The following is a 14,839-nucleotide window of genomic DNA, read 5'->3' on the forward strand; positions in this document are numbered from 1 at the left end:
TGGGATAGCAGGGCAGGCACACTGTTCCTATATTCTCTCTCAGTGGTACACTGTTTTCCTTGACCTAGAGAAATCCAGTGATAGATATCTTAGAATGATATTCTCTGGGTCATTAAGCATGGGTCTTTAAATTTGTTCAGATGTCAGATCTTTGTTGGTGTTTCTCCTGCTCTGTTTTGCTTTCCTAGCTACTGTGGAAGGAAACAGCTGGGTAATGTTGGCTTTATCCAAGTGTGTCATGCAGACCATTGAATCACCAAAGTCTGTAAATGTTTACTTTTGAATTCCAGAATATCTCATAGAATTTTTTTCTGAATCTAGGGTACAGACTCTTCACATCTTTCTTTTAGACTGAGCACATAGGAGTTTGTGTTATGAATAGTAGGAAACAAGATGTGGTCTCTTGGTATAAATAAGATTTTCTTATACCAATTAAGTGTGTTCTGGGATTTCCCTTTTCCATTTTTTCCTTTTTATGTTTTTAATATGGGGTAGAATAGCAAGCAACATGTCATAAAAATCCCGGCTATCCCAAATAAAGCCATTCCAATACAAGATCAGGTTGATTTTTCATTTGGGTGCTTGTTCTGCCCCAAGAATATCTTCAATAGGGAAAAATTTACTTATTCTCATCTAAACTGTGAAGGGACTCAGTATAAAGTTCAACAAAACATCTTAGAGGAAATGATTACCATTGTCTTCTATATATTTTCTTTTTCAGGAGTAAATGTGTTCTTTATTGGGAAGTCTATTAAGAGAAAGTGGTGTTCCCCATGCTCTCTTCTCTGCAATTTCCACATAATGATAGAAGGAGTAGAGATGGTGAATGAATGAATAGAAAACCCTATCTCTCAAAGAGAGGCTGGCCTAAGATCACTCATACAAAGGGTTTCTTGCTTTCCTTGAAAGTGGATGCTTGTGCTTCCTCTTCTGTATCCAGGAGGCAGAGTACTTTGCCAATGACTTTCACCATGTTGTTGCTGAGTAATACCTATTCGAACTCTCCTCCTCTGTCTGGGTGGCAATCATTATAACACCATTCTGCAAATTACAGAAAATGAGCAAAAAGGAAAACAGAGACACTATGTGACACTCTCAAAAACCCCTAGGCATTTCAAAATCTTACCTCTGCATGACAGACTGTCTGTTTATCTAATTTCACACTTGAATAGTGAATCATTAAACCAGAATGAAAATGGACATTTTGCTTCTTGGGAGTCTCTCTCCCTTTTAAGATGGCCAATCAAAGAATTGAGTTTTTCATCACTTAAGCAAAGAAAGAGTATTTGGAAATAATTTTTTCTACAAATCATTTATCCATAGCATTCTAATTAGACAATATGAAGCATTAGGAATTTACATATCTATTGAGTAAAACCACTTTCTGTTCACCGATTTGACCTTGCTTTGTTGCTTTTTTTTTCTATTCCGTTTTTAAAGAAACCACTATATTGAGCCTTTCAGATTTACTATTATATTAGATTCATAATGAAGTCACAGGTTTTTATTCCAATTCTTGCACTTTATAATTCAACCTGTATTGAAGAAAAATATATATCATATATAAGTATGTACTCTTCTTGTCAAATCCTTTACACTCAGAATCAGAAACTCTACGAACCCCTGATATTGTTGAGACATGAGATTGATATCTTTAAATCTCTTCTCTTTTTTTCTTTATTGAAAATCATTTTTCTCTCATAATATATTCTGATTATGGTTTGTATTCTGTTGGTGAGGCTTGTCAGTGAGGTTCCTATTTGAGTTCCTAAGTTTTTTTGTTTTCAGATTTCTCTCAGTTTGGCTCTTCTTTATTGATTTATTTCTGCTTTCAGGTCTTGAACTGTTTATTAATTTCCTTCCACCATTTGTTGTTTTCACAATTTCTTAAAATGGGAATCATTTATTTCCTCTTTAAGGACTTCCATCATATTCATAAAGACTATTTTAAAGGTCTTTGACTACATTGGTTTCAGGTAAGTTGCAATTCTCAGGCCATATTAGGTTACTGGACTCTAAAGAGATATATTCTCATGCTTGCTACCAATTGTGTTTTTATGCTGGTGTCTGGGTAATCTGGGTTTGGAATATTTTAATTCTAGGTGCTGATATTTGGTCTTGTCTTGGTTTGGTGGGTGTTTTGTTCCTTGGCTTCTGTATACCCTCTTCAGTTCTTAGGAGGATGTGGTGACTGACTGTATGTTGTCTGGTGGGGAATTACTCTGTAATCCTGTCAGGTGTGGTGACTGGGGTTCTGTATAAAATGTGTTTCTAGGTAGTAAGAACTGATACTTAGCAATGTGAATAGGTATGGGAGGAAAGTGGTCCACAGGAATGATGAAAGCATGGTGTTCCACCAGGATCTGATTCGTACCCTGGGCTTGGGGCAGAGTGAGGAAAGGCCACAATTAGTAGAATTAGGAATGAAACTGAAATTGGCTTTAGAGAAGGGAAGGGATACTAAAGATCTGAAAGTTGCCTACATACTTCTCTAGCCTACTTGTTCCCTGGAATGTTTGGCTGGGAGGTTCCAAGGAAATACTTGCTGCACTGGGAGGAGGGGATAAGATAACACAGGATGAGTTGCATGGGAAGGAAGTTTGAAGGAAAATATCTGTGTGGTTCACTAAAGATGGTGTCAGGGAAGGAGAGAAGGCTATGGCAGGTAATAAAGTCATCTTGACTGAGTTTCTTTCTTTGCACACTTTTAAAAGTCCCACTAGTGTGTAATTAGTCTTAGTATTAACAATTTTATGTCTAGAGCAATGACCATACTTTCAGAAGACACTGAAAAAATTAGTTGAGTACATGAAGGGCTCTCAATATACACCTCTCATTGAAATATGTTTCCTTAGTTTCAAAACCATACAACTGCTTACTACATACCTACAGAATGTTTACAGATACACCCTAATTGGTACAGAATCTTCAGTTTCCCACATATTGCCAGTACCCCCAGTTGCCTATTTGAAGAGGAAACTTTAATTTTACTATTTGTCCAAGCAAAAATTGAATGTTCACCTTTATCACTTCCTTTGTCAATCTATAATTATCAACAAACTGCCAGTTGTTTCAAGGAAGTTAGGTACCTATCTGTTTCATGTCCTCCCAGTGTTTCAACACTTACCAATGGGATGATAGAGACTCACAGAATTTGTGGGATCGTGGGGTTCATAACCCTTTATGTATGCCTCATGAGGTCACTGTGAACCCTACAGTTATTGAAGTAAGCAGTGATGGAACAGCTTCTCACAGCCAGGGAACTTATCAGTCATGTGAATTCATGACTCATCTATACCACATGCAAGTCAGATTGTTCAGTGGCATAGCTGCCTGTAAGTTGTACCTGTGTGTGCGGGAGGTGGGGGTCCGAGTGGTGTAGCTGCCTTTGAGTTACTCTGGCTTCTGTAAGTAACTGTAATAAACTCGTCATCCCACAACCTGTACTTAGATGAATCATTGCCCTCTCTCTCTGGATTGACTAGGGATTGGCATTTCTTCAAGTCCTCCCCAGGAAAAGGAACATAACCGAATCATGACAGAAGCCTGTGTAGATAATCCTACCTACCTTATAGTATATGGAAATTTAAAAAAAAAACAGTGTAAAGAAGCAAGTGTCCTAGCATTACCTTCATGAACACAGCAAAAAATGACCTAAATTCTTCCAGTTATTCCTTATCACCCAATAATACTATGAACTGGAGAATAAACCTTCATTGCATGGCATGGACCTTAGGAGACATTGCAGATCCAAACTACAGTAGACTTTTTGAATGCGGCAAAGTTATTATATCACCTAGGTAGAGATGTTTAGGCAAGGCTAGTGGAGAAACAGTCTAGGTTGATTGCTCAAGAAAATGTCAAATCAGACAAAAAGAATACAGTCTTATTCTACCAATATTGTAATCATATTAATGCAATTAGCAATATGTATTGGGACTTTGGGAGAAGTAAATAGAATATTCAGAGTTTTAAGAACCAATGCCAAGTGTTTGTTGACTGAAATTCCCTAGTCTTTAACTAGATTATTCATAAAAATAATTATTACAAGGATATATTAACTTATAACACACCCATAATACAATTCTTATGCTACATGACATTTACTACATTCCTATAAAGTGTGATATCATTAAATTTGCAGAGAAGAAAATGAAATATCAATATAGTTAAGTTTCTAAAAATCATGAACCTTGTAAAGAAAAGAACTATAATCCAAAATCCAAGGATAGCTTGTTATGATAACCCCCACAGTAAACTGTCTTTTAAAGAATTGTATTTCCATTTTCACAATTTATATATATACATATACATATTTATAAATAATCTAGATATATATCTTCAATTTAGTTTTAAAATATGGGATGTTTCAAATAGCATCTATTAATTATTCTTAAAATAGGGAATAAGCTAGACACAAAAAGATAAATATTTTGAAATACGATGTTATTTATACATGGAATCTCAAACAGTTGAACTTAATCAAACAGAACAAGATACTGGTTGCTAAGGAATAGGGTTGGGGAGAGGAGAAGTTAGCTGAGGTATATAAATGTTCTAACATGAATGTGTTCTGGTGATCTAGTTTGAAGCTTGTTGACCATACTTAATGTTACAAATTGGTTATTTCAAATTTGGTTAGAAAAGAGTTTGTGTCCTCACAACACAAATGCTCATGCAGACAAGTGTACATGTATACACCCCTCCCACACACAAGTGTGCCTATGGGTAAAGATGAATATGTTAATACAGTTGATTATGGAAAGACAAATATCAGATCATCATGCTAGTAACATTTTTTATCAATTATACACTTATATTTTATACATAATGAACAAATAAAATGTAAAAATTGACTGTTTTGAATAACTCAATGCAGTGATTCTCATTGCAGGTCTTCCAGACTTACAATGCCTCTAGTGAAGCTTCTATGTATATACTGCATATTATTTACCAGAAAACATTTGTCACAATATGTAACATTCATTATTTACTAATAACCTGCACACTGATGGAATCATACTGATAGTTAAACATCCTTAACCATCAGTTTTTGCTTAGATACTTTATACTCTTTAAGTTTTGAGATAAAAAAGAAGCAATCTAGAAGAATTTTATTAAATTTGTCATTGATGTTTGTCAGGGCTTCATATATACCAAGCTTGACATCTGTCACTAGGCCATCCAGACTTGTTTATAAAATATTTATTTAGTATCACTGTCTTAGTTCTGACTCCAGGTGCTACGGTTACAGTAATGAGCTGGGTTGAGCGCAGGACTTCAGAGAGCTTTCAAGTTATTGAAAGAAAAGAGAGAATCATGTCTGCACATAGGTGGTCATCTAGGAGTGGCTTAGGGGAAGGTAGATAGGTTAGAGTGGAAATCTGATAGTTAAGATGTATAGTAAGCTTGACGTTGGTGGCACACACCTTTAATCCCAGCACTCGGGAGGCAAAGGCGGTGGATCTCTGTGAGTTCGAGGGAAGCCTGGTCTACAAAGCGAGTTCCAGGACAGGCTCCAAAACTATACAGAGAAAACCTGCCTCGAAACAACAACAACAACAAAACAAAAAACAAAAAAGAAAGTATAGCAATAGATCCAGATAATAAAACTGACTGCAGGGGCTTGCTCTCCAATGTGGTATTTCCAAGATCAATCAGGGTGCTTGCTTTTATCGCTTCATCCTTACCCAAGTTAATTAGGTAAGAGAGATTTCTGAGGAAAAACATCACATGAGTGAGAATGTTTGCATTCATTTATTGTTGTAATTTTTTAGAGCAAAACTACAATGAGTTTTGTAACCTGGAATTACTTCTTCCTTCTGTTTAAGACTATAGAAAATCATTCTATTATGTGTTGCCTAATATGTAAATTTCATTGCTGCCCAGAAAATGATATATAGTTAAAGTTTTACTTCTAAATTTCATTGTTTTTCTCTATGGTTTTATAAAAATTTTAAATGGATTTAATGTTAAAAATTGTATAGGAAATGTTCATATGATTAGTATGCATCTGTGTGTATGAATTGTTTTTTATTTGTAACTAATACAAAGCAGGCATCAAACACAAAAAATGATTACTCTGCTAGTTGGAGGGTTGACTAACGCGAGTTTTCGTCTTTGGCAGAGAGAATTTTGTCTTGTTCCAGGTCTGACAGGGATGTGAAAAGCATTTTCATAGATAATGCAAAAAGCAGGTTTCTGTCTGCCTGTGGAACCCCAGTTCCTTAGATGAAAAATGGGACTCTCCTTTCTCTGAGTCACAATGTGTAATTTCACGAAGGTCACTCACTGCAATTCTCATGTACCTCCTGGAGGAAATTCTTAACATCAGCTTGAAGGTGCTCTTCTAAGAGACTCACTATAGAAACATCCAATCCTTTTACTATGTTTAATTCCCAGCTCTGACATTGGCTAGTTAAGTGACCTTGGGCAAATTGCTTTCTCTCATAAAACTTGTGATTTTTTTCCTGATTAATTCTCCTTTTTTCATCACTCAAACAAGCTTTGAAATCTCATCTTCCACAGGCAGCAATTCCAATGAATTAGACAAGAAATGGCTAATTCCAATATGCCCTTTCTCTCATGCCTTCTTCTTGTTCTTACTAACTGAATACATTTGTCCCCTGCTGTTTACGGCTACTAAGCTAGTAAATGCCACATACAGACAAACCTAATGAAGGGCATGATTAACCTTTCAATATCACTGTTTATTTAAAGCTAAACATTATTATCTCATCTGCCTACAGAAAGCAGGGGTGGGGGGTGAGGGGTGGAAAGTAAAATACTTCACCTGTTGCAAGATTTCTTCAAACACTCCTTATATCAAAGAGAAGTCCACAACGAGAAAAGCAAGGCCAATCTATTCAATTAAAGTTTTAGATGACATGGAGCTTGGAGAAGACTCACATAAAGCTATGTTGGAGCGTGTTTTCAGGGCACAGACTCTGATCCAATGGCCAAAGGGGAGGGGCTCAGCAAGACATCTTTGCTCGGAATCTTCTTAGCTTCTCTATACAGTGTAGGAATCCTCTGAGATGAAGCTCCACCTGTTCACTTTCTTATATGTTTATTTACTTATTTATTGGCTTTATTTATTTTCCATGTCTCAGGGGTGAAAGGCTAGCTGGTCAGCAAGTAATATTCAAGTTGGTGTATTTGGGGAGTGTGTTCTGAGCCCTTTCATATTCGAAAGTAATTAAGCCAGACTTGCATGTTTCAGCCTCTTTGAAGCTCTCTCCTACCCTCTAATTCTGCTCAATAAAACAGAGCACTCTTCCAGGTAAACCAATACTCTCTGCGGGCATTGTAAATGAGTAGTCAGTTTTGTGGTCAGAAGCAGTGTGGGAGTGGCTGTGATCATTTCCAATAGAAGGACCCCCGCATTCATACCTGCCGTGCTGGTATGAATGCCAGGGAAGGCATTGTTTCCTGAATCTTGGAATACTCAGCACTCAGGGGACTAACTAAAGTGCTTGAGCAAGTGTGAGTTGAGGATAATTGAGGTGTGATGCCTGGCAGGCAACAGGATCCTTCACTTGTCAAATAATGTCAATGAGGGTACACATGTGGAAAGATGCCGGGAAATACCGTCTGCAGTGCCGCTGCCGTGATATGAATATATAATCTACTTCCCACTCAAGAGCACTGTAAGAATTAATGAGAACAAAATTCTTTTGTGAACTGGGTGAGACATCCTGAGCTTTGTCTGAGCAGAGAAATGGGCTGACACTAAATAACCCAAAGGCCTTGCAAACAGAGCATCCTGCGTATTAACATGTGTAACACAGTGCGTCAATATTATGAGTGATTAAATTAACCGTCACCTGAATGTAACAATAGCTGAAGCAGGCAGAGCAGAAAATTGCACACAGCCTCTGAGCATGGGGCAGTGAGGAAGATCGTAGCACTTCAGTGTAAGCTAGGCAGAGGCGGAACTAAATTAAGACTGTTTGGTTCCCAGGAGTTCCTGGCCCTGTTCCAGGGAAAGCTTCTCCTGCAATTAAACATCAAGAGGGCATTAGCATACCACCCTTCCATTCAGTGCTAAGGTGTTTATTAATCCATTTGAAGACACATATAGCACAAGGAAGAGCATCCTCCCATACAGACCATGCTCTCACACACACACACACACACACACACACCCTGTTTTGTTGTTCCTTTTGCACTGAAAATCTCCAGCACCTAGGTGCTTTGCTAGGGGGAGGGGGACAGGGCACAGATATAGCAATAGACTGCTTTCTTGTGGTATCCCAATAGCATTAACAGGGATTATAGTGTGAATGCAGGATAAAAACGCACATTGTTATACTGAGCATTCATTAGAAGAAAGAAAAGTGTGAGAACCAAACATTGCACACTCTAATATGGAGTACTCCTTCCTGTTCCAAGGGCTCTCCTAATAATCCCCCGGGGATGGGGGAGGAATCATCTTTTTTGTCTATTGTTATTATAATAAAGCACTCATGAGTCACTAAAAGAATCAAATTTCACCATGTGGTCTTTCATGCTCTCTAGTCACTCTGTTGTTCCCATAGATTTCTGGGATTTTTTAACTGCCCTTGCCTTTATAATGCTTAAATTGTCTCTTTCTTCTGTTCCTGCTGTTATACAGGAGCCTAGTGAACACTGGTTACTGTTGTGGCTTCACTGAAAATAATTAGGAATAGCACTCTTCCAAAAGCAAAATGAGTGATTGGTTTCACAAGCACCCTTTCCCAGTTTTCTGCCAGACTAATGACATAAGCACCTTGTTTAAAATATTTCTCTAGAAACAAGAACAATAATAAAGGCACAGTTTTGATGCTATTGTTGTTTGCAAGAATATAGCTTTTGGGAAAGAAGCCTGTAGAAATTTGAAGGCTACTTGCCATAGTCTGGCTGTATTTGGGATTCAAGGACCAACATCCTTGTTGACATCTTCATTGCAGATCTTTGTTTTCAGGCATTGCAGTGGCAATTTGGCCTAATGAACATCGTATATTCTCATGTTCTCATGCTGATAAAAGGGAAAGGAGTTAACAGTGCAGACACTGCCACAGATACTGATGATAAAGTCTCATGCACCTTCTACATCATGACAAAACCCCAAGACTGGCCTTCTTTCTACTCTGGATCCTGACTTCCTGTGGTGGTCTGAATGAAAATGGTCCCCATAGGTTCATAGGAAGTAGCACTATTAGGAGTTGTGTTTTTGTCTGAGGGAGGAAGTGTATTACTGGGGATGGAATTTGAAGTTCCAGAAACTAAAGACTGGCCCAGTACTATTTCCTCTTCCTGTTGCTTGTGGATACAGGTGTAGAACTCTCAGCTACTCCCTCTAGCACCACGTCTGCTTGTGTGTCTCTATGCTTCCCACCATGATGACAGTGGTCTAAACCTCTAAACTTTTAGCCAGCCCCAGTTAAATGTTTTCATTGTAAGAGTTGTTGTGGTCATGGTGTCTCATTGCAGCAATAGAAGTCCTAACAATGATACTTCCCTAACCTTTTTCTTTGTCACCCTAGCTGTTTCTCCACCAAGTGTTGTGCCCAGACTCTGGACCTCCAAAAGCACCATGAAACCAGATCCTTGCAAAATCAAGGACTATTTTTAATAACGAGTTAATTCAGGTCCTCCATCTGTCCAACACAGAGAGTAGAGTAAGAGTGACCCCGAGTAGCAGTGGGGCAGGGCATATATTGGGAGTAGAGCAAGGGGGGTGCCAAGGGGTCTGCTAGTTGCATAGTAACAGTCTTAGAATTGGCACAACTCCAGGATTGGGCAACCTGTCCTGAATTGATTGATCAGCTATAGTTGCAAAATGGTTGCTATGCCTGGAGGCCATCTAAGGGCCATTGCTCCACACTGCATTCCACCATTATCAGTAAAGCACATCCAAAGTCCTCCAGCTAACTTCTGATTGTCTATTTACCACATGGAGGGTATCTGGCAATTTCTCCCCAGTAATTATGGTAAGGTATAGAAGGGTGGTCTGTACATCCTGCTGAGTCAGGGACCTGCATCTTCCTGGGTCTTTTCTGCAGCCTACCCCTAGGCACTCCCCTATGCTGCCCTTTAAGATCTCTGCCTCATGGTTTCTCTGGGTCTTTTCTCCAGCCATTCACTGCACTGGATGGATGATATGCCCAAGCTAATGGGGTCAACTCGTTAAACAACTACAATAAAAGACTCTTTGCTTTTGCATCGAAATGGGCCTCTTGGTGATTTTGGGGTTCAGAATTTGGGCACAACACTATCTCAAGTATAACTTTTGCATTGCCGAATTGTGAGCCTAATTCTTCTCTCCATTTTTTATAATTCTCCATAATTCTTTTATGCATCTAGAACATTAAGGAAAATCTTTTACTTTAAAGTCAGCTAATTAAAAGCCTTAGCTTCATCTTCAATCTTAGTTTGCCCTTACCTATAAAATAACATCTTCATACCTTCCAGAGCTTAGAACATAGGCTTTGAGGTACCATTATTCTACCAAATACAAGAGCCATAAGAAACACGTTAGAATAGTGAATAGTTTAGGGACCTGGCTTTGACCTAATCCATATTCTTTTTCAGGGAATGCTCATTTGTAACCTTAAAAAATGGGTGTTTTAAATTATATAGTACTCAAATCCGATTCTGAATGTAAATTAAAGGATATTTAATCAGTGGCATGATGGATTCTCCAGCAGGTAGAGGGAGGAAGGCCGTTCCAGCCAGTCTCTTCCCGGGGCTGAGGCAGGGAATGGAATCTTAGGATGGGGTAAGGTGATGTGAGGAGTAAGGGCCAATAATATTCTACCAAGCTGGCAGGTGGCTAGGCAGATGGGCAGTCTTACATCAGGCCTTGCTGAGTGCAAAGGACACCTTTAAAAGGCAGACCCCTGCCCACTTACGTTCTTCTTACCTCTTCTCTCACTCTACGTGCTCTTACCTCTCTGTTCTTCTCCTCTCTCTCACTCCTGTCTTACCCCTTCTTCTCTCTACCTCCCTCTTGCCTCTCTTTGTCTCTTTCTCTCCCTCTCGCTCTCCCACTGCTGGGTTAAACTATGGCTTGTACACTCCATGGCTCATGCTGTATTGCGCTGGTCTCAGTTTCCCATAGCACAGCCTTTCCTTTTTCTTTTTCTAATTTATTAACTTAAAAAAATAACAACAGTTACTACATCTATTACAATTTTCAAAGAGAGATTTTAAAAATCTCTTTAGTATTACTCGAGTGATCTTGGAAAATTTTGGTATATACACTATGTGAAACAATAATATATTCCTTAAAAATAATATGAAGATGTATATCTTCAATTTAATTCACGTACCTCTTGTATTTGAACAAATTCAAGAAAATTGAAATAAAAATAATATGCAAATGTATATCTTCAATTTAATTCACATGCCTCTTGTATTTGAGCAAATTCAAGAAAATTGAAATAACACCCTGAATCCTATCTGACCACAGCAGATGAAAACTGGTCACCAGTAACTACAAAAACAATGGAAATCTTACAAACTCATGGCAACTAAACAACAATCTACTGAATGAAAAATGGTCTACGTCAGTAATAAAGAAAGAAATTAAAGGCTTCCTAGAACTGAATAAAAATGACCATACCCAAACTTTTTTTTTTAAAAACAGGTCTTGCCTTAAGTTTATTTGTAAAAACAACACAGGGAACCATCACCTGCAGATAGTGTGTAGGTGTGTCACACCAGTCCATCTGTCTTCACAGTGGCAGAAACCTTTTTCTATGGGGCCTTCACAGGGACTTGGGCACCTTTGTGAGCCTGAGCTGAAGCCTGGGCCTTAGCTGGAGCGGGGGCCACTGCCTTGGTTTGAACCTTAGGCTTTGATTGGCAGAGCCTATGACTCTTGGTTATGTAGTTCTAACTGCTTCCCCAGCTTGGGGTGAGCGATGAAAGCAAGGCGGCTGAGTTTGCGGCTCTTTGGCATCTTGGCATCTTGGGCTTAACCACTTTGGGCTTCACCAGGTCGTTGATGGCCTCTGTGCGTGCGCTCATTGCCTTGACATTGTTTGCCTGCATCTTCTTCAGTCCTTTATTGTTGTGCTTCTTGGCAAAGCGCATGTTCCTCAGGAACTTGGGGTCGACCCCCTTGAGAGATTCGTATCTTTGTGATCGGGGTTTCTTGATGCCATTTCTGTGCCATTTCCTGGACTGGTTATGTGTGATTCTTGGACTGTGCCATGTCTGAACGGTATCCGGTGGCTCCCGAAGCCATACCCAAACTTATGGGACCCAATGAAGGTGGTTCTAAGAGGCAAGTTCATAGCATCTAGTGTCTACATTTGAAAGAGAGATCTACTATCAGTAACTTAACATAACACATGAAAACTCTAGAACAAAAAGGACAAAGTACATATAACAAAATACAAAGTATCAATGAAACTAAGAATTGATGCTTAGAGAAAATCATTAAGATTGACAAATACTTATCCACCTTAATTAAAGATCGAGTAGATATCCAAATTAACAAAATTATAGATGAAAAGTTGGGCATAACAACAAACACTGAAGAAATCCAGAGAATCAGAAGGAAATACTTTAATGCCTATTATCTAACAAATTGAAAAAACCTAAAAGAATGGGTGATTTTCTCAATAGATATCACTTACAAAAGTTAATCAAGGTCAGATAAGCAATTTAAGTAGAACTGTAACTCCGAATGAAATAGAAATAGTAATTAAAAATTTACCAACTAAAAAAACAAAAATAAAACAAAAAAAACCTGGTCCTGATAGCTTTAGTGTAGAAATTTCAGAATTTCAAGCAAGACTTAATACCAATGCTCCTCAAATATTTCCACAACGTAAAAACAGAAAGAACATTGTCCCATTCACTTTAAGAGACAATAGTTATCCTGATACCCAAACCATATAAAGACCCAACTAACAAAAAATAATTACAGACTGATTTCTGTTATGAACATAGAATCAAGCTTTCTCAATAAAATGCTTGCAAGCTGAAGCCACGAATAAATCAGTAAGATCTTCTACCATTATCAAGTAGGCTTCATGCCAGAGATACAGGGATGATTCCACATTATAGAGCTATAGTCCTGAAAATTTAGAAATGTAATCCAACATCTCATTGGATGCAAAAAAAGGTATTTGACAAAAGCCAACACTCCTTCATGATAAAAGTCCTGGCAAGATTAGAGATAAAAGGCATATACTTCAACATAGTGAAGGCAGTTTACAAAAGCCCATAGTCAACTTCAATAGAGAGAAACGCAAAGCAATTCCAATAAAATTTGAAACAACATTGTGTACTCTCTCATACCTAATTAATATGGTACACAAAGTCTTAGTTACAGCAATAAGAAAACTAAAAGAGATCAAGGGGATAAAAATTGGAAGGGAAAAAGTTAAAGTAACTTTATTTACAGATGATATGATAATTTACATAAGTGACCATAAAAATTCTACCAGGAAACTTCTATAATTAGTAAACATTTTTAGCAAAATAACTGGGTATATAATTTGCTCACAAAAGTTGAGAAAGTAATCAGGAAAACAAGTTCTTTCATAATAGCATAAAATAATTTAAAATATATTAGAGTAGCACAGTAAGTGAAAGACTTGCATGACAAGCACTTTATGACACTAAAGGAAGAAACTGAAGAGCTATCAGCAGATGGAAGAATCTCCCATGGACATAGATTGATGGAATTAACAGAAAAATTGGCTATCATACCACAAAGAACCCATAGATTTAATGAAATCCCATCCAAACTTCAACATACTTCTTCACAAATCTTGAAAGGAAATTTTTGAGTACATATGAAAATACAAAATACCCAGGATAGCTATAACAATAGTGAATAGTAATAGAATGGCTCGAGGTATCACGATCCCTCATTTCAAATTGTACTACAGAGATATAATAATAAGAACAGCATGGTGTTGGCATAAAAACAGATAAGTTGATTAATGGAATTGAATCAGAGGCCCAAGCACAAATCCACACACCCATGTACACTTGACTACTTTTTATAAAGCCAGAAATACACACCAAAATAAGACAACATCTTCAATAAGTGTCAAAACTAGATAGACACATGTAGAATTCAAATAGATCCATGCTCATCACTCTACACAAAACTCAAATCTAAATGAGGAAAATCCCTCAACATAAAACCAGATGAACTGAACACAAGAGAAGAGAAAGTAGGCATAGTCTTAAATGCATCAGCACAGGAGAATACATTCTGATCAGAACATGGTTAACACAGGCACTAGGATCAACAATTAATAAATGTACCTCCACTTCTGTATAGCAAAGGACATTGAGACAGAGCAGTAGCCTACAGAATGGGAAATAATTTTTACTGACTACAAATCTTATAGAGATCTAATATCCAAAATATACAAAGAACTTAAAAAATAGATTATCAAGAAAACAAATAACTCAATTAAAATAGGATGCATATTTAAATAGAGAATTCTCAAAAGAGGAAAATCAAATTGATAAGAAATAATTAAAGATGTAAAATAACCTTAGACATCAGGGAAATACAAATTCAAACTCTGTGGAAATCAATGTGGTGGTTACTTAGGAAAAGAATATAAATCTACATCAAGATTCAACTATTCCACTCTTGGGCATATGCCCTAAGGATGATTCATCCTACAACAGAAATATATATTCTGATTTAATTTTTAATGGCTGAGTAATATTCCATTGTGTAAATTTACCAGGACATTGCTGGAGAGCTCCCCCTGGTGGAACTGGAGGGCTGACCAACTCTGCAACTACCCAGGCCCAGAACAAGAGTTATAAGTTGGCACACTCAACATTCACCCCATCTATGATCTGCTGGAGCACATGAAGGGGAAAGTCC

At 37.7% G+C, this 14,839-nt stretch overlaps 1 pseudogene; it reads right to left on the reverse strand.

The window, feature by feature from the left end:
- Nucleotides 1-11,679: 11,679 nt before the first annotated feature.
- LOC101844197 lies at nucleotides 11,680-12,184 on the reverse strand (annotated as a pseudogene).
- Between the last annotated feature and the right edge of the window lie 2,655 nt (nucleotides 12,185-14,839).

The sequence above is a fragment of the Mesocricetus auratus genome, unplaced genomic scaffold (genome assembly GCF_017639785.1).
Source record: "Mesocricetus auratus isolate SY011 unplaced genomic scaffold, BCM_Maur_2.0 Super-Scaffold_100008, whole genome shotgun sequence".
In the NCBI taxonomy this organism is placed as follows: Eukaryota; Metazoa; Chordata; class Mammalia; order Rodentia; family Cricetidae; genus Mesocricetus; species Mesocricetus auratus.